Here is a 20337-nt window from a genome sequence, read left to right as displayed (position 1 = left end):
TCTAATCCCAGCTCTGCCACATGTCTGCTGTGTGACCTTGGGCAAATCACTTCATTTCTCTCTGTGTCTGTTACCTCATATGTAAAATGGGGAGAAGAGTGTGATCCCTATGTGGGACAGGGACTGTGTTCAACCTGATTAACTTGTATCTACCCCTGGGCTTAGAATAATGCTTGGCCCATATTAAATGCTCAACAAGTACCATAATAATTATTGTTTAGCCTTAACCAGGGAGTCAGAAGACTTGGTTCTAATACCAGCTCTGCCCCTGGCCTGCTGTGTGGTTTCAGGCATATCACTTAGCCTCTCTGTTTTCTCATCCGTAAAAATGGGGAGACTATACCTACCTTTATTACCATTCGGACAGTGGATTTAATTAACTTGTACCTACCCAGAATTTAGCATCTTGTTTGATGCATAGTAGCAGTACTATGTGCAGAGCACTGGACTAAACGCTGGGAGAATGCATAGGTGGAATTAGACATGATCCCCATCCATTCAGAGGTTAAGTGCTTAACGTAATTATAAGACAGAACAAGATAGTATAGTCTCATTAATGTGACAGACTTAAAATTGATTCAAAGATGATTTCTTTCAGCAAAAGATTGTTAAATACTAGTATGTGTTTTTGTGCATTTTCCTTTCTGGCTATCAGTAAAAATATATAAAAAAAAGTGTCTGCCTGCGTGGGTGTGAGGGGTAACTGGATGACATTTCCAGCCCTACAATTTTAAGAAAATAATTAAATTTCAGGGAGATGTTGCTTTCAAAAGTAATTTAACCTAAACTCTTTTCCAGCTTTAGACTTCATAGCCGGCTGATTCCATCCACGATCCCTCAAAGTTTTACAACTACATTTGACCAAAAGGTGTTAGAAGTAGTATTCAAGTGGATGATTAACAATCGACCAGAGTTGGAAGATGAAGGAAAGCAAAATCCTCATTAAAACCCCCTGTTTTTAGAAATTGCACACAATGTTGTAAGGTCACAGGATAGTGAAAGGTCACAGGTTAGTGAAACAAATTAGTTGTGAAAAAAGCGGTGCTCAGCAGGGATTTACAAAATATGAAGCAATTCATTTTTTGTTTATTTAAAGAGATCCATGATATATGCGCGTGGAGTTTCCTAGTGGGCATGGACCTTTTGGGAAGTACTTTTTAGCAGGTTTCATATTGACTAAGTTTCTCTGGAATATATGACAGTTGTATTAAAAGAAAAAAAAAAGCAAAACAAAAAAACACCCAAGGATTACAACATGTTGGACATTCCAAATATGCAGACATGAAAATAACCACACCCAAAGTTCAGATTCAACATTTTCTTTTCTGCAAAAAGAATCTCATCCACACTGAAACATTTAGGTGCACAAGTTAACCACAAACAATGGCCACGAAGTTCTTAAGCCTGTTCTTTTCACTCAGAACTGCAAATAATAGCTTAAAAAGGTCCAAAGATAATTTGGAAAAATCAAAACAAACACTTTCTACGCTGTTGTGAGCAAACCTCCAATCAAAGAAAAAGCTTATGGGAATCATAAATAAAAGTAATAGCGACTTTTGTTCACTGAGCTTAACAAATGCAAACAGTGTGGCTTAGTGGATAGAGCATTGGCCTGGGAGTCAAAGGACCTGGTTTCTAATCTCAACTCCACCACATATCTGCTGCATGACCTTGGGCAATTCACTTAACTTCTCTGAGCCTCAGTTACCTCATTTGTAAAATAGGGATTAACACTATGAGCCCTGTGTGCATCATGGACACTGTCTGACATGATTATCTTGTATCTACCCCAGTGTTCAGAACAGTTCCTGGAATATAATAAGCATATAACAAGTGCCATTAGAAAAAGAAAAATCATCAGTATTTCTTGACCACCAGATCACTACAGTAGGTTTGGGGAGCATTTAATAGAAGTAGAAAACATGGGCCATGCCCTTGAGAAGCTTAGAATTTGATTTAAAGGAGAACCTTACACCAGTGTTACACCTATAATAGGATTAAAAGGGAAAACAGATGAATTGTTTTAAGAACAAAATGAGCAGCAGTAAATGAATATATAGAATAATAATGGAGAAGCAGCATGGCCTAATGGAAAGAACTGGGGCCTAGGAGTCAGAAAACCTGAGTTTTAAGCCCAGCTCTATCACCTGTGTGATCTTTGACAAGTCACTTAACTTCTCTGTCTCTCATTAACTACATCTACAATATGGGAATTTAGACTGTGAGCTCCATGTGGGACATGGACTGTGTCTAACCTAATGAACTTCTATCTCAGTGTTTAGTTCAGTGCCTGGAAGATAGTATGTGCTTAACAAATACCAATAAGTAAAATAAATACCCCTCTCAGGGTCGCACCTGGCGAGTTTCAGTCTCGACTACAAAAGGGAGAGTCAGGCAGATGCTATCCCTTCCATTCCTAGCTTGACCAGTGGATGGCAAGTGGAAGGCAATGTGCTACAAGTCAAAGCTCACCTATGCTGGGCAGCAGTGGCATGGGAGAGAGTCGAGGGTGGAGACTCAAGTTTACTGCATGGAAAGAGGCAATGGTAAACCACTTGCATATTTTTACCAACTAAACTCTATGGATACGCTACCAGAACGATTGCAGATGGAGGTGGGGCGATCTGTGAGAGAGATGTCCATGGCGTCGTTATAGGTCGGAAATAACGTGACATCATAAGACAAGAAAATACATAAGTAAACCATTATATGAAGAACTAAGGGTGTTTAATGGGATGATACAATAAAGGAAATGAGAATTAGTTGGGCAATGACTCCTGGAGGAAGGTGTTTTAGGAGGGCTTTGAAGTGGTTTATTAGTGTGGGAGAGAGTCCCATACTGGAAGATGGGGAAGATTTCTTCCCAAATTGTAAGAAATGGAATTGTCAAGAAGGAAATTAGTTGAATAGGTCAGTTTAGGAGGAGCAAAGAGTGCATGGTGAAGTGCAAGTAAAAAGTAAGAAAGAGAGCTTGGAGAGAGTCTTGAATCCAATAATTAAGAGTTTCTATTTCTTTCAGAGAATAATGAATAGGCAGTGGAGGGAGGTGGTATTGAGAGAAGGTGGTGTGGACATTCAATAAATACTGATTCATTAATTATCAATGGTGTTTCAGGAAGATGTTCCCAAAATGGATGAGACACAATTGAGGAAGGCAGAGAATCATAGAAGGACCTTGTCTCCAATATCCACAAAATAAAATAAATGTTCTGTATATTTTTATACTCTAGAGGATCAATCAACCCATAGTAATATATCACTTTGGACCAATAGGTAAGTGAGATATCCTTCACAGAATGACTTTTCAATTCTTTTTAACAAAATGACTTTAATTCAGAATGCCAGTTAACATCTTAAGAGATTTGTGTCCTCAAAAGCCATAGGTGTTCTGTCCTTCTTGAAGATTCTGTGTTAATGAATTGCTGTTAATGGCATAACCTCACTGAGCTATCATGAATCAAATGGGCAGAGGTCAATTGTGACTAGAGTTGTCATCACTAGTGAGTCTCACTTTGAGGATTTCCAGGATAGTGACCCTTAGGGGAGAAAGAAATAAATTTGTGCAGTCTCAAAACCCTTAAGACTTGCACAGGAAATATCATCAACTTGTGTAGAAAAAATTAAGGCATTTATTCCATCAGGCTGCTCTCTTAAAATATTTCTGAAGTATCACTCAGAGGAAACATTAAGTGTAGCACCTGTGCAGTAGAGGAAAAGAAAGAAAACCTATAGCCTTTCTGAGAAATATAGATTGAAAAGTAAAAATGATGTAGGAACAATTACCTATTCATATTAGAATGCAGAAAGCATAGCATAAGTTATTTGAGCTAATTATGTGGTTAATTTGCACCATCCTTTAGATTGTATAAATAGGAAATATAATCACAGAAACTGGGAATCAGCACTTCAGTGAACAATCATATTTGTTGAGCACTTACTGTGTGCACTTGGGAGAGTTCAATAATAAGAGAGTTGGTAGTCATGTTCTCTGATCACCATTGTCTAAACCTAGTCATTAATGAATGGCATTTTATTTAGCACTTACAGTGCACTAAAAGACACAGAGTTCAGTACAATGTGTTGGAATTTTAACACCCCACACTCAGCCCCACAGCACTTATATTCAAATGAATAAACATATAATATATATGTACATTTCTGTTTATATATACATACACATATTAATATCCATCTCTCCCTCTAGAATGTAAGTTCATTATGGGCAGGGTTCTCTCTCAAGCACTTAATGAGTGCTCTGCACACAGTAAGCACTCAATGAATGCCACTGACTGAATGACTGATTACTCTGCATACCCTAATTGTTCAATTATCATTGTTGTTATTATGGTTTTTATTAATAACCATAAGTGCTCACTATGTGCCAAGCACTGTTCTAAGCACTGGGATTGATATAAAGAAATCAGGTTGAACACAGTTCCTTTTTCCCACATTGGGCTTATAGTTTTAATTCCCGTTTTACAGGTGAGGTAATTGAGGCAAAGAGAAATGAAGTGATTTTCCCAAGTCACACAGCAGACAAGTGGTGGAGTCAGGATTAGAACTCATCACCTTCTGAGTCCCAGGCCTGTACTCTATCCACTACACTATACAGCTTAAGTAGACATGACCCTTGCCTTCAAAGAGCCTACTGCCTAGGTAGATGCTTTATTGGGTGGTATTTTAAATTCTACCCCTGAAGAAAGTTTCATGTACAAAATAGCTTCCATGACCTCGAGGTTCCCACTCAATTTGATCTCTAAGATTCAGGAAATTGTTTTATCTAAAATATAAATGATAGAAATGTGGGCATCTAGTTATTGGATTTGGTATTTCACTGTGTAAACTTCTAGGTTTGAAGGAAGTTTCTGGTTTTTTTATTCATATTTCCTTTTGCAGTGCCACTGAATCTATGTATATTCAAGAAAATAATAATAATAATAATGTTGGTATTTGTTAAGCACTTACTATGTGCCGAGCACTGTTCTAAGCGCTGGGGTAGACACAGGGGAATCAGGTTGTCCCCATGTGGGGTTCACAGTCTTAATCCCCATTTTACAGATGAGGTGACTGAGGCACCGAGAAGTTAAGTGACTTGCCCAAAGTCACACAGCTGACAAGTGGCCGAGCCGGGAATCGAACCCACGACTTCTGACTCCAAAGCCCATGCTCTTTCCACTGAGCCACGCTGCAATTGATGGTGTTGATAAAAGTAAATGAAAATAGAGAAAACCCTCCAATCACATCTGAGGCCTTTAGACTTCTGGTCTGTCTAACAGATTTCAGAGCATATTCATAATTTTGAAATATGTGTTCAATCTTCAGCTTTGACACCAGTTTTTCAGGGTTGCGCATCAAAGGATTGAAACTTTTCTGCCACAGGGCAGTTAAATGACTAGTCAAATATCTTAAGGTATCACACTTGGCCCATGTTACATTCCACTCACTCCTGGTTGTTTCTATTGTTGAAATGCCTTCCAGATGGCATCATTCCTATTTCAAAACAAATTCAAGTTATACCATTTCCCCACTTGTAGGGGAGATTTAAAATGAAATATTTAGAGGTCTTGAACTAAACTTTTGAGAACAAAATTTAAGACTTTGCACCGCATAATACTCAATTTAAATAGAGATATAAAAGGCAAAAGCTAAAAGCTTCCTTCATTGAATTTTTATGATGCTTTGATGCGAATTTTCATTCTTTTATGATTGAAATGTCTGCTACATGAAAAATGATAAATTCTGCAATCCCACTTTATTTAAGCAGCACTGGTAGATAATAATAAAAAAGTCATGTTCCTGTAAAATGGAAAATAAAATAAAAAGGGAAGAACATTAAAAATATTCTTTATATAAAAATAAAATGTCAACACATACAGCAGAACCATTAATTCTCCTTATGAATTATAAACTACATTTTAGATTTATTATTTAGCCACCATAATGTGGTAGGATATAGTATTGTGGTTCTAGTATAAAATGAACAACAACAAAAAAAGGAGGGTTTTTTTAAAATCAATGTCAGCTCTTTGGTACTTTTTATGTGTAATGCCAAGTTGCTTGCTTAGTCATGAATTAAGAAATAATATAATAAAGCCTTCAAAAACTCTATCATTTCAATTTATTTTGCCTATGCTTATTATAGGTGGAAAATGTAAGCATCTGGTTTGTTTTCATTCTTTTGAATCAAATTATATTTCAAAAGTAATTTAGAAGATATTACTCAGTAACAGTTCACAGGATGTTCAAATGGGCACTGTAGCAAAAAATAAGGTGGAGTGAATAAAAGTCCATCCTTTCACTGTATATGCAAATCTTAAAACCTAGAAGATACTTGTTATACCTTATCAATAGCTCCATGAAATATATTGCTAAGGAAGATAGGAAAAGCTGTCTGTGATAGAACCATTAATTTATTGCATCAAATACAAACATTTAGAAATGCCTATCCTATTTTCTGCTACACTGAGTTGAGAAATTAATCCTGAGATACTTCAATTAATTAAGAGCTTATAAATAAAATATTTAATATCAAAGAGCAGTATAACCAGCCAAATTCAAGAGGGTGATAATAATAATAATAATGTTGGTATTTGTTAAGTGCTTACTATGTGCAGAGCACTGTCCTAAACACTGGGGTAGACACAGGGGAATCAGGTTGTCCCACGTGGGGCTCACAGTCTTAATCCCCATTTTACAGATGAGGTAACTGAGGCATAGAGAAGTGAAGTGACTTGCCCACAGTCACATAGCTGACAAGTGGCAGAGTCAGGATTCGAACTCATGACCTCTGACTCCAAAGCCCATGCTCTTTCCACTGAGCCACGCTGCTTCTCCGATGAGACGAGGATATTCATGATGAGGAGGTATCAGTTTTTTCCCAGAGCAACAAAATTATAATTAATAATAATAACAACAATGGCATTCAGTAGATACTTACTCTGTGCCAAGCACTACGCTAAGTGTTGCAGTAGATACAGGTTAATAAAGTAAGTCCCTAACCCACGTGGGACTTAGAGTCTAGGGAGAAGGAGACCAGATATTGAATTTCCATTAGAAAGACGTTGCAACCTTGAAAAGTATACCTGCCCTTGTGCTCTGCATGAGCATGTTCACATCCTTGAAGTCAATGTGAATTTTAGGAATTTGAATAATCTGGACAATTTTTAAGTGTTTATTCAGCCAGAGTATGTGAGCTTGTCTCAGTATTGAGGACACTCGCACAATTAATAATGACAATGAAAGAATCAATCTGTTTCCTCAAAGCATTCATTTGTGGGGTGCTTTTACAAATATTATAAAAAAAAGCACACAATATATGTTCTCACAAGTTGGATAGATATTATGAAAGGTGACTGTTCCTTTCATCTTCTTTCCCATCCACTCAATCTCACAATTGTAAATGAAAAAAGGCTGGCAGAGTCAGAACAGAAGCAGTTTCACTACAACGAAAAGAGTGCTAAATTCCCTTCTGGCACTGCTCCCTTCAAGTCTGAGTTTGAGAAAGAATTTCAGTCACAGACATAGGGATTTTAAGGGATAGAAAATGTTCACCCGAGTAGAGAAAAAGATCCTGATTGCTATTGGAAGTCTAATTTTGTTCAGTTACAAATTAATAGTAATAAATCACAAGTAGAGACAAAAATCCAGAATCAAGTGAAAAAGTGAAAATGAAGCTCTAAGCAAAAATATATTTCACTTTTTATTCCGATACAATTGAATGAGCCGGAGAGTGACGTTTTTCCCTTCCACCACTTTCACTTGAAACTTGGAAAAGTTTATGTTTGAAGCTCAACTGCCTTCCCATTGTGACAGCCAGGTATTCTGCTCTGGGCATGCCCTGTACCTTGTTGTGGGCAGGGAATGTCACTGTTTATTGTTATGTTGTACTTTCCCAAGTGCTTAGGATAGTGCTGTGTATACAGTTAGTGCTCAATGAATATGACTGAATGAATGAATGATTGAAAGAGGGATTTAAACTAAAGCAGCATGCCCCTCTTCCTCACCCTCCACCTAGCTGCCAAGAGACAACACCTGTAACCCTCCCACCTACCGTCTGTGATTCCCAGGTACCCGTCTGTATTCCCATTATGCCCTGGGTACTTTGGGCTATGAGCATTTAAACAGTGGCATCATGCAGCTTCTACAGATTTAGATTTTAGAAGCCCTTTATAGGGCCCATTTACCAATGACCTTGTTGGAGTCTGTAAATTTGTTTTGTTGTTTATGTTGTCTTGGATTTGTATTATTTCATCTTTCCAACTCTGTCACCAAACCATTCCACACCTATTTTTAAATTGTAAGCCAGTGAAAGATCAGAAACCAAGTCTCTCTCTCCCCTGTGCTTTTTGTTGTTATTTTTCCCAGTGTTTAGTGCTCTGTACACAATAAGTACATAATAAATACTACTACTATTACTTCTACTACTGCTCCCTTTACTACCACTACAACAACTACTTCATTCTGAAAGAATGAAGGTTGAGAGGAGGAATGATATAATGTCTGCAAATCATGAAAGATTTGGATAAGGGAATAGAGAATTGTTCACCAAGTCCCACAACAGGCGGGCTAGGAGATGTGCACTGAAACTTGAAGGTCATCAGCATGGGGCAGTGGAGAGAGAACAAGTCTGGGAGTTAGAAGCTCATGAATTCTAACCCTGCCTACACCCCTTGTCTGTTGTGTGACCTTGGTCAAGTCACTTGACCTCTCTGTGTCTCAGTTATCTCATCAGTCACTAAGGTGATATGGGGCTCAGGTTGACTCAGCATTTGATCAGCTCACTAGACACTGCAGTCTTCTCTGCCTCAGTTTAAAGGGTCAGATGATTCATCAATTGATGTCAACTCAGATTTTCTCATGTTCAAAACTGTCAGTGTTGGGTTGATTTTAACTTCAGGAAACATTAATGATGGGAATGTCCCAACAATTGTCATTTAGACATTATTTTTAGACAAATTTAACACTTCTACCTTCATTATTTGACATCAAAATGATTGATTTGCCATGTCTTTAAACACCACGTTTCCAAGAACACATTTATATTGGACCTCTCAAGTGATTAAATAAAATTGATATTAACTTTCAAATGAATAAAATTATAATTAAATACCATCAAATCAAGGGTTCTGGTTCATCTCGTTTGGTTAAACCATATAGCATGCTGAAAACAGCACCTAAGTGAAGCGAATAGGATTACAGAAGTTAATGAAAGCTACTGTATCGCATTCTAAATCATGAGAAAGTAAGACATTTTAAAGCTCATCTAATAAAACAGATGCAAGTATTCTCCTACACCTGGAAAAGGCAAGGACACCGTCTCCTCTCACATGCCTACCATATGTGTAGGTGAAAAAGTGAGTGTGAAGAGCATTCTGACAGTTCTGTGTCTAATAAAATCATTCCAAGATGCTCTTCTACATCTGCTGTGCATTCATTGTTTTCTGTAAGTTAGCATATAGTCAAGTTTCAGTTATGTGCCTAAAAAGCATTTTCCATCTATATTTGACTCCCTCCCCTCTTAGCTTATCAATAGATGAATTGGAATCATTTCACAACCACATTATGGTAACTGTTACCCTTTTCTTCACCTGAGGTCCACTCAAGTCATACAATGAAGGCATGTGTCATAGTAGAAATTACAGTTTCACTACTGCTCCCCTGATCCCAAATGGCTGAGTCACTAATTCAGGCTCTTCTAACAACAAATTGCTGAGTATCGACTGTACAAATTTGGCCTACAAATAAAGCGGTGCATATTTGAATTCTATTACAAAAACTTGGCATAATTGCAGCATAGAATTACCATGCTTAGTGCTATGCATTTTTCTCCTGGATTCTTTGTAATGGAGCTCATGTACTAAACTAAGACTATTTTACCAGAGATACCTTTCATGAAGTTTTGGATAGGTTGTCGATACCTTTCCTGAAGTATTGGATAGGTTGTCATTGTACTGGACTGAAATTTTACAAGAGACAGCACCATGATCATGCTAATTAAATGTTTCACCATATTTAGATACCACACATCCTCTGTGATTTTTTTTCTGCATAAAGAATACATGTTACTTGAGTATACTGATTCACTCTAAAAGTCTTTGGCTAAATGGATATATTTGGGAATATTTGGAAAAAAGAGTTTTCAAGAGGAAGATTGACTTAGTCTGTTGATAAAATGTTTCATGCTTCTAACCTGTAAAGTGTGTCTAAATAATGAAGCCAGTATTGAGGACTACATAATGAACACTCTCTGTGTTGATGAACCAGTGGCAAAACCAAACAAAAAACAAAAATACTTCTAGCCCTTAATAGCAAACTAAGAAAAACCATTTTGAGAATAGAGAGAAAATCAAAAACAAATTATAATTTTAATATCTAACAGAACTTTAGCCATTTTGTTATTAAAGAGCTTAGGTTTGTGATAAGATAAATTACGGGAGATCTCATCATCGACAGTTTTCTAACAATATATCATTCCCAAAAAATGTACATCTGTCTAATACATTAAGGACATAATTCACCAAGAGATCCAGAATCTGGGATAAATCAAATCAAATGCTGAACTATGCTCTCATAACTTGATCTGCCTATTCATTGTCCATAATCCTAGATATGGTTCTAATGTATACTGTTTAATAATGCTTACTGTGGTTTAGGATTTGAACTGAGACTAACAGAGTAGAAGCCTGTTCACCTAGAGGAAAGGGTCTGGGAGTCAGAGCACTTGGGTTATAATCCAGGCTCCACTTGTCTGCTGTGTTACCTTGGACAAGTCACTTCACTTCTCTGTGCCTCAGTTACTGCATCTGTTGCCTCATTTACTGCATCTGTAACTGAGGGGTATTAAAGCAGTGAACACCATGTGGGACACTACATTCAACCTGATTATCTGGTATCTACCCCAGCACTTAGTACAGTTCTTGACACATAGTAAGTGCTTAACAAATACCATTTAAAAAAAAAGCCTCATCTGTAAAACGAGGGCCTGTTCTCCTTTCTACTTGAACTGTGAGCCCCTTGTGGGCCAACGTGATTAACTTGCATCTACCCTAGCATTTAGAACTGTGCTTGACAAATACTATAAAAAAATAAAGAGCCAATCACAAACCACTTGCCAACAGAAAGAGGATTTTTCAAGAAGAGCTGTTGATTTATAGGACATGACACCATGGGCTAAACTGAGTTAGGTGTCAGAGAATCTCAATTTAGGCCTGATGACCCTCTCTGAATAGATGGGTATGTTATTCAACTTTTCTGAGTTTATTTGTAAAGTCCAGATATTATGCTACCCGGCATTCATTTCTTCCATGCAGAAGGAAGAAGTAAAACAGATAAGATATTCCATCTACACCAGTGGAGCTGCACTTCTTACTAGACATCACGCATGGTGAGATCCAAACTAGAGTATGGATGAAGGTGAAAAGACATGTTTCACCTAAAGTTCATTCCACCTGATGTCACCAAGTATATTTGGCCCTCGTAGTCTGTTAGGTTTTCTAATCTCCTCCTTCATGTCTCCAGGTTCCAATCATATTTATTGAGCGATTACTATGTTCAGAACACAGAACTAGAAAGTCTTTGTTCAAGAAAAAGAACCCATCTCCTAATTAGCTCAAGCTATTATCTGCTAATGTTTTATACTCCTCTAAATAGGTGTACTAAACAGTGCCTATTTGAAGAGGGGAGACAAGGAATTTTTAGGACCCATTTTCTAGTTCTTTTCCCATTCATAGTGAGTAGTCTACTCCTATAGTGTGTCCAGACACTTCAAAGGTTGTTGAGCACCACAGCCTTCTTTTCAGTAACAAATTGACCAGTATCCTGGGCTGTCAATCATGATAAGACATGTTTTAGATTGGGAATACCTGACTGTCAGCATGACATGCTGTTGACTTGTTTTTCTAGTCGAGGTGATGGATTGCATTGAGACGTCCGCCCTTAGTGACCAAGAGCATTCACAGAATAGTCATTCCGCAGAGACCTGCCTGATTTGTTGTTCTAAACTCTTATTTCTCTGGAAAACATTCCCTTGTTGTTGAATTTGCTTTTAGCAGTCTAGTCAAACTGTGGTTTAAACTTGAGCCCCTACCTTAATCGGCCCTGCTTTTGAAATATGCACAAGAACACAGGGTTGGAAAGGATACTGTAGCCATATGGCCTAGTGAAAGAGCACAGGTAGGAGAATCAATGGAACTGGGTTTTAATCCCAACTCTGCCACTAGCCTGCTCTTTGACCTTGGACAAGTCACTTAATTTATGTGCCTCAGTTTCCTCATATGTAAATTGGGTATTAAATTCCCAGTCTCCTCCTACTTGGACTGTGAGCCCCATATGATACAGGAACTGTGTCTTAGTGATTATCCTAGATTAAGCAGGTCAGTGCTTAATAGTAATTGTGGTATTTGTTAAGAGCTCACTACGTGCCAAGCACTGTACTAAGCACAGGGTTTGATACAAAATCATCAGGTCCCTCATGGGGCTCACAGTTTAAGTAGGAGGGATAATAGATATTGAATCCCCATTTTGCATTTGAAGGGACTGGGACACAGAGGAGTTAAGTGACTTGTTCAAGGTCACACAACAGATAAGTGGCAGAATTGGGATTAGAACCCAGGCCTCCTGATTCCCTGGTCTGTGTTCATTCCATTAGGCCACACTGCTTCTCAGCATTTCTTAGTATCATGCTTGGCATATAGCAAGCATCTAAATACCATTATTATTATTATTATTATAGTGAGAGGACACCTTAATTCTTTCCATCCTTCAAGCAGAAACATCCTTCCCCTTCCAGTCCGATATGGAGTCATATTGCTTGTAAACCTTTTTGGAAAAGAACATGCCACAGCTTCCCTCATCTATTTCAAAACAAGCAATCTTCACCATCAGGAAATTCTTCTTTGGATTTCTCCTGTGCAGGTTGAGCTCACATCATTTGGTCCTATCGTCCACAAGCATGGTCAACAGCTGTTCACCAGCTTTGATTCAATAATTCTAAGGATACATTCCTACACATTATAACAACCTTCACATCTTCTACAATTCTCATCGCTTTGGTTCTTCTCATAATTCTTGTTTTCCAACATTTAATAATTTTCTGACATTTCTCCCTGTCCCTTTCAATCCTTTTAATTTATAGAGTCCAATATTGTAGGCAATAAAAATCTGACCAGCCCTTAGTAAAATTAGACAATCTCTTCAAAGTTATTTTATGCAAATTATCTCAGGAGATATAAAATGAAGTCCACTTGTAAAGAAAAAAAAACAATTGCTCAAAATTTTACAGAAATTACCACAATTCACCTCATAAATATAGCATCTTTATGGTAAAGATCAAAGGAAAAGGAGTGATGTAAAAGATGATTCAAAGTTAATTAAAACTGAAGGCCAAAGTTTTGCTCATTTCAAGAGCTTTGTTCTGCAGCAAAAGCTTTAAAGTAATTATCTGTCAATGTCTCTGAATGCTTTATCAGTATTTTAAAATTTCCAAAAGGGTTTATTTGATAGCTTGAACAATACTAATTTGCTACAACATCTTCAGAAAGCAAATGAAAATTCTTGAATAGAAGGCAGCGAAGGTTAATTTTAAAAGATCCATTGTATACAACCACACCTCAATTGTTTAGAAGTCTTACATGAGATGATTTCCATGAGACCCTCTGGATTAATTTAATTTCTTACTTCAAATGGAAAATGAAGATTGAGCAAATCCATTTTTGTTTACTAAATACACAATTTTAATGGTTCCCCATATGAATCCCATCCAAAATTTGGCATAATAAAAAAGTCTCATTTTAAAATCTCTTATCCAAAATTATAAAGTTGTGATTTGTTAAAGGATGTGGCTTCAGAAAGATTTCCTTAATCTGATCATTTAAACCTGGCAGAAAAAAATGATTGTTTAAAGTGGGTCTATGGCCAAATATACATTTATGTAGTGTCCCCTTGGTTTGCAAGCTACAGGAAATATGGAACCAAGTGCCAAACATTAATTGCTACTACTTCCCCACTGGCCTCTGTACATCTCCTATGGAAGTGGAGAATAGCATAGCAGTAGCAGGTTGATTAGAGATTATAGACCCTCATTCTATATTAGGCAACTTAAAACTCCATTGCTCTTGGAAGGCAGTAGCATTTATTGAGAATTTTCTTTGAGCAGAGAAATGTACTAAGAGCTTGGGAAAGTACAGTATAACAGAGTTGGTAGATATGATCCCTGCCCACAACAGTTACAGTATACTGTGGGGGGGGGGGTGGAGGGAACAGACATTAAAATGGATTGTGGATCTGGGAAATAGTACAGTAGAAGGATATTTGCACACATGCTGCAGTGCTGGGAGGAGAATTAAAGTGCTTAAAGAGTACATAGCCATGTTCGTGGTTGATACAGAGGGTAGGGTGGATAGGGCTTAGTCTGGGAAGTCCTCTTGGAGGAGATGTGATTTTAGGAGGGTTTTGAAGGTGGGGAAAATGTTAGATTAAATGAACTGGGAGTATCCTTTCCAATCATTTATTTCCATTAACTGGGTTGGTCTTAGACATTTCTCCCAGTTGTCTATTTTTCTGATGACACTGTTTTAATGGCAGATTTACAGCCATTTTGATGGCTACCACTAAGGCCCTGAAACCATCAAACATTGCTACATCAATTTAACTCTATTCTTCCAAAATAGAAAAGTGTGTTTCTGATGAACCCCATGGAAAGGAAGACCTTCAGCATATAGTGTACTGATCTTAAATGCTTAACATGCATGCATACCTCTTTGGAGATCTCACATCACATTTTTTCCAGATAGGTGCACATTGTCAGAGGAAAGTTTCCAAATTTCCTAGTAGCATTCTATCCAAAGTGCATTGTAAAAATGCATGTTTTGGAAGAGTTGAATATATATGAATCTGAGCTTCCTGAGCTGTCTACACTGATAGAAGTTCCAGGCTGGGCATGTACTTTTTCCCTTGTGTCCTTCATATGGGGTGGTAAATCTCAAAGATCAAACAAGACCGAGTAACCAGAAGGATCTGCCACTGCCATTTCCAAGAAAAATGTAGACAATAGGGCAATCGTTTAAAGCAATTACAGTTTATAATAAAAAACTGAAAAGATAAAGAACAATATTTTGAAATAAGGTCCCAAACATGAATTAAAGTCTTAGGATCAAATATTTGCTATATTTGAAATATTTCCACTTAAAACTGCTTTGACATGTTGAAGGTTGTTCTTATTATGCAAAGTCTGTGTCTTTTAAAATGTTTGTATATTTGTTTTAGAATACATTTTACAGTTGGAAGCCAGTTACGAAATGTAATTTCTTTCCATGAATAGCCTAACTTTGCTTTCATTTTGCTTGATAACAGCCTGGTGCATATTATCACCTTTTATTTTGTGCATCATTAAATTGAACATATTTGCAGCTGGGTTTGGACTTTAGCTCATGATGATTGGAAACATAAAAGAGAGTTTGACATCTTTTGGACTACAATCAATAATATTTCTTTTGAAATTCACTTTATATGCTACTTTGAAAGCTCCATTTTAATGTCAACTTCTTCCACTGACCTGCTGAATTACCATATTCAATTTCTGAGATGCAAATTGTGGCCTTGTGGATAGAGCATAAGCCTGGGAGTCAGAAAGACCTGAGTTCTAGTCCCAGCTCTGCAACTTGTCTGCTGTGTGACCCTGGACAAGTCACTTCACTTCTCTGTGCCTCAGCTTTCTCAGCTGTAAATGGAATTAAGACTGTGAGCCTCATGTGGGGCAGGGGCTGTGCTTAACGAATACCACAATCATTATTATTGTTATTATCATTATTATATTTGTAAGTGCTTACTCTGATTCCCCACAACAATTGAACACCTGGTACATAGATAACAACAACAACAACTTGTATAGCATTTTATAACTTGCATTGCATAGCATTTTATTTTTCCATGGCTGTTTCAAGTGATTATCTCATTTCATCATCACAGCATCCCTCGAAGGTAAGGAAGGGCAGATATCATCACTCCCACTTTACAGATGAGTATATAGAGGCACATAGAGCTTTAGGGATTTGCCCATGGCCGCAAAGGAAGTCAATAGAGAGAGGTGGAAAAAGAACTCAGTTCTAGTGAAAGATGTCCCTGTCTCCCCTAGGTGTTTTTTTTTTAGAATTGTTTTTATTTAGGGATGCTGGAGGCTGTGTGTATGGGGGTAGAGACTGGAAACATCATGATGGGAAGGGAGGTTCTGCTTGCTTGTTTTCTTTAGATAACAATTTAAAACTCTTTAAAGTTAAGACATTCCTGTAGGTAGCTGCCTATGCATCTATAGTTCTATTTTAGTTCTCCATTCTGGGTCATCAGCATGTCATCTTGTCTCATCAATTAATTTTTAATAGAATCAAGTACTACTCAAGTAATAGTTTCCAAAATAGTTTGAACAATCTGATACTAATAACTCAAAAACCAAATTTAAAACCTCAAAATCTTCTCCTGACTGCTGTCAGTAAATCACTTGTTCTTTCATCAAGTTTCAGTTCCCCTATGGAATATTAAAAATTGAAAAAAAAGCCTATTTGTTTATCTGACTAGGCAAGGAAGGTAGACCAATTTTTATTTTATTTTAATCTGATACAGTTAAAAAATCTTTTCTCCTTTTTTTGTTCAGCCATTATTCCAAAGCAGCATTAAGCATAGTAAGTATTCTTCAACTCCAGTCATTTGGAATATCAGAACAATACCTCATTTTATACAGGCAGGACTGGATAACACCTTCTTTTTCTGGCAAGGACAAACACCAGAACAAAATGTGAGATGAAATTGCTTATCCTGCATGCAACTGCAGACTTTAATGTGGGAGATCAGGAGAATGCTGCCAACTTTTATGAATATAGATGCCACAGGCTAAGGAAAATCTGCACGTGAGTATTTTGATGAGATGATTTAAGGCATTAAGGGTAAGTAGGTGACTACTGAAAAAAGTCCCTGAATCCAAACAGAGCAATTACTGCTCATGTGAATGGAGGAGATGGATGGAACATAGTCTCTAATGAGCTCTTTCCACCTCCTCCCTGAAATGTGGATTAAAACCCACACAGCAGGAACCACAGCAGTGGGAAAGTATACTTATGCAGAATAAAATTATGGTATAAAATGGCCACAGGAAAATGGTTTCAAAAAAAATGGGAAGGCATTCTCAGGTTTAGGGCTTTTCAAGATTCAGTGGGTTTCACTAGAGCTAATGGTTTAAGGATGTAATCTCTCTCACTTTCTCTTTCTCTCTATAGGAGATTCAATAACCAATCATTCTCAGTACCCATATTGCATAAACCCATCAGCCAGTTCAAGCACTTAGGTACTAATATATAACCACACAGCACTTATGTATATATGCTTATTTAATTAGACATTCAATTATTCATTATGAGTACTCTATTTGTCACCCTCTCAGGACTGCAGCTGGAGAGTTTCTAGTACTCTACCAGTCTCGGCCAAGGGAGAGAGAGTCAAATAGAGGCGTAACCATTCCATTTCTAGCTTGGGCAATGGCTAGCGAGTGGAAGGCAATCTGCTACAAGACAAAACTCACCTGCACTTGGCAGCAGCGGCACCTGAGAGAGTCGAGGGTGGAGACTCACCTTTACTGCTTGGAAGAAGGCAATGGAAAATCACTTCCATATTTTTACCAAGAAAACTATGGACAATACCAGAACAACTGCAGATGGAGGTGGGGTGTTCTGGGAGAGATGTGTCCATAGAGTTGGTATGGGTCAGAAATTCATTCATTCAATCGTATTTACTGAGCGCTTACTGTGTGCAGAGCACTATACTAAGCACTTGGAATGACAACAGCATAAGACCAGATTCTATTTGTCAATTTTTTTTTAACTTTCTCTCAAACACTGGAGCATAAGCAAAGTGGGCTCAGGAAATATGTCAATTCTTTGTTTTGACTTTGCATTCCCAAACCTCCTCAGGATAGCTCACTGGCTCCAACGGGTGCTTAGATACAATTTCTTTTACTACTACTACCACTAGTACTACCTCCTCGACTACTGGGTCTATGCCAGCAAGGACTTTAAATTTGTTGGAAAAGCCTCCTAGGAAGGGATTTGAAAGGAAGGCTGAAGTATGGGGATGTCTTTCCAAGCCTTCTTGTCCTTTTCTTCCACTCCCTCTGCACTGCTCTAACTTGCTTCCTTTATTCATCCCACCCATAATAGCCCCACAGGACTTACATGCATATACACAATTTATTTATGTTAATGTCTCTGTCTCCCTCTACACTGCAGGCTCGCTGTGGGTAGGGAATGCATCTTTTATATTGTAATATTGTACTCTCCCAAGAATAAGTGCTCAATATGATTAATTAGTACTTTGGTCTGCACAAAGTAACCACTCAATATGATTGATTGACTGATGTCTTCATGCCCCAGTATGCTCCTCCAAGCCACTTGCTGTAACCCTGTCTCTGGCAGAGTGGAGCTGAGGTGAAAATGGTCAAGAAATCGCTTGTGTTTCCATTTCTTCTCCTTCCCTTCCTTCCCCCCACAGCTCTCCCTCTATTTCTGGTCTGTATCTCATCCTACGTCACATCTCTGCTGATGTGTGCCTTTGCCAGTGTGTCTTCCTATGTTATTTTGTTCTCTCTAAGCCTCCGTCATGCTGCAGAGAGCACAAGGGCTTTTGCTAATTTCTGAAATTGTTTCACTCACCCTCTCCCACATCTTGAAAAGATGCGTTACTAATGATAAACTCAGAGGTATTCAAATCTCATGAGACCAATATATTGACAACTCAACTGCTGGAAAATACAATCAGTATGCAGTGGGGTTACCTTTATTAATTCTCTGCTGCCTTTGACACTGTCGACCATCCCCTCCTCCTCCATACCTTATCTCACCTTGGCTTCACGGACTCTGTCCTCTCCTTGTTCTCCTCTTACCTCTCTGGCCGGTCATTCTCGGTCTCCTTCGCTGGAGCCTCCTCCCCCTCCCATCCTTTAACTCTTGGAGTTCCTCAAGGGTCAGTTCTTGGCCGTCTTCTGTTCTCCATTTACACTCACTCCCTCGGTGAACTCATTCGCTCTCACGGCTTTGACTACCATCTCTACGCAGATGACACGCAGATCTACATCTCCACCCCGTCCTCTCCCCCTCCTTTCAGGCTCGCATCTCCTCCTGCCTCCGGGACGTCTCCACCTGGATGTCGGCCCGCCACCTAAAACTCAACATGAGCAAGACTGAGCTCCTCATCTTCCCTCCCAAACCCGGTCTTCTCCCAGACTTCTCTATCACCGTGGATGGCACGACCATCCTTCCCATCTCTCAGGCCCGCAATCTCGGTGTCATCCTTGACTCGTCTCTCTCGTTCACCCCACACATCCTATCCATTACCAAGACCTGCCGGTTTCACCTCTACAATATCGCCGAGATCCGCCCTTTCCTCTCCACCCAAACGGCTACCTTACTGCTACGGGCTCTCGTTATAGCCCGGCTAGACTACTGTGTCAGCCTTCTCTCTGACCTCCCTTCCTCCTCTCTCGCCCCGCTCCAGTCTATTCTTCACTCCGCTGCCCGGCTCATCTTCCTGCAGAAACGATCTGGGCGTGTCACTCCCCTTCTTAAACAACTCCAGTGGTTGCCTATCAACCTCCGCTCCAAACAAAAACTCCTCACTCTAGGCTTCAAGGCTCTCCATCACCTTGCCCCTTCCTACCTCTCCTCCCTTCTCTCTTTCTACCGCCCACCCCGCACACTCCGCTCCTCTGCCGCCCACCTCCTCACCGTCCCTCGGTCTCGCCTATCCCGCCGTCGACCCCTGGGTCACGTCCTCCCGCGGTCCTGGAACGCCCTCCCTCCTTACCTCCGCCAAACTGATTCTCTTTCCCTCTTCAAAACCCTACTTAAAACTCACCTCCTCCAAGAGGCCTTCCCAGACTGAGCTCCTCTTCTCCCTCTACTCCCTCTGCCATCCCCCCTTTACCTCTCTGCAGCTAAACCCTCATTTTCCCCTTTTCCCTCTGCTCCTCCACCTCTCCCTTCCCATCCCCACAACATTGTACTCGTCCGCTCAACTGTATATATTTTCGTTACCCTATTTATTTTGTTAATGAATTGTACATCGCCTTGATTCTATTTAGTTGCCATTGTTTTTACGAGATGTTCTTCCCCTTGACTCTGTTTATTGCCATTGTTCTCGTCTGTCCGTCTCCCCCGATTAGACTGTAAGCCCGTCAAACGGCAGGGACTGTCTCTATCTGTTGCCGACTTGTTCATCCCAAGCGCTTAGTACAGTGCTCTGCACATAGTAAGCGCTCAATAAATACTATTGAATGAATGAATAATAGCATTTAATGAGTGT

The 20337-nt window shown here is 38.9% G+C and overlaps 1 non-coding gene across 1 annotated transcript; it reads left to right on the top strand.

The window, feature by feature from the left end:
• Nucleotides 1–17415: 17415 nt before the first annotated feature.
• LOC114816332 lies at nucleotides 17416–17553 on the top strand. Its single transcript, XR_003764096.1, has one exon. It is a non-coding gene; the product is annotated as a small nucleolar RNA SNORA7 (small nucleolar RNA).
• Nucleotides 17554–20337: the final 2784 nt, after the last annotated feature.

The sequence above is a fragment of the Ornithorhynchus anatinus genome, chromosome 13 (genome assembly GCF_004115215.2).
Source record: "Ornithorhynchus anatinus isolate Pmale09 chromosome 13, mOrnAna1.pri.v4, whole genome shotgun sequence".
NCBI classification, from domain to species: domain Eukaryota; kingdom Metazoa; phylum Chordata; class Mammalia; order Monotremata; family Ornithorhynchidae; genus Ornithorhynchus; species Ornithorhynchus anatinus.
The sequence above is the reverse complement of the archived record's forward strand: the minus strand, read 5'-3'. Positions and strand labels throughout refer to the sequence as shown.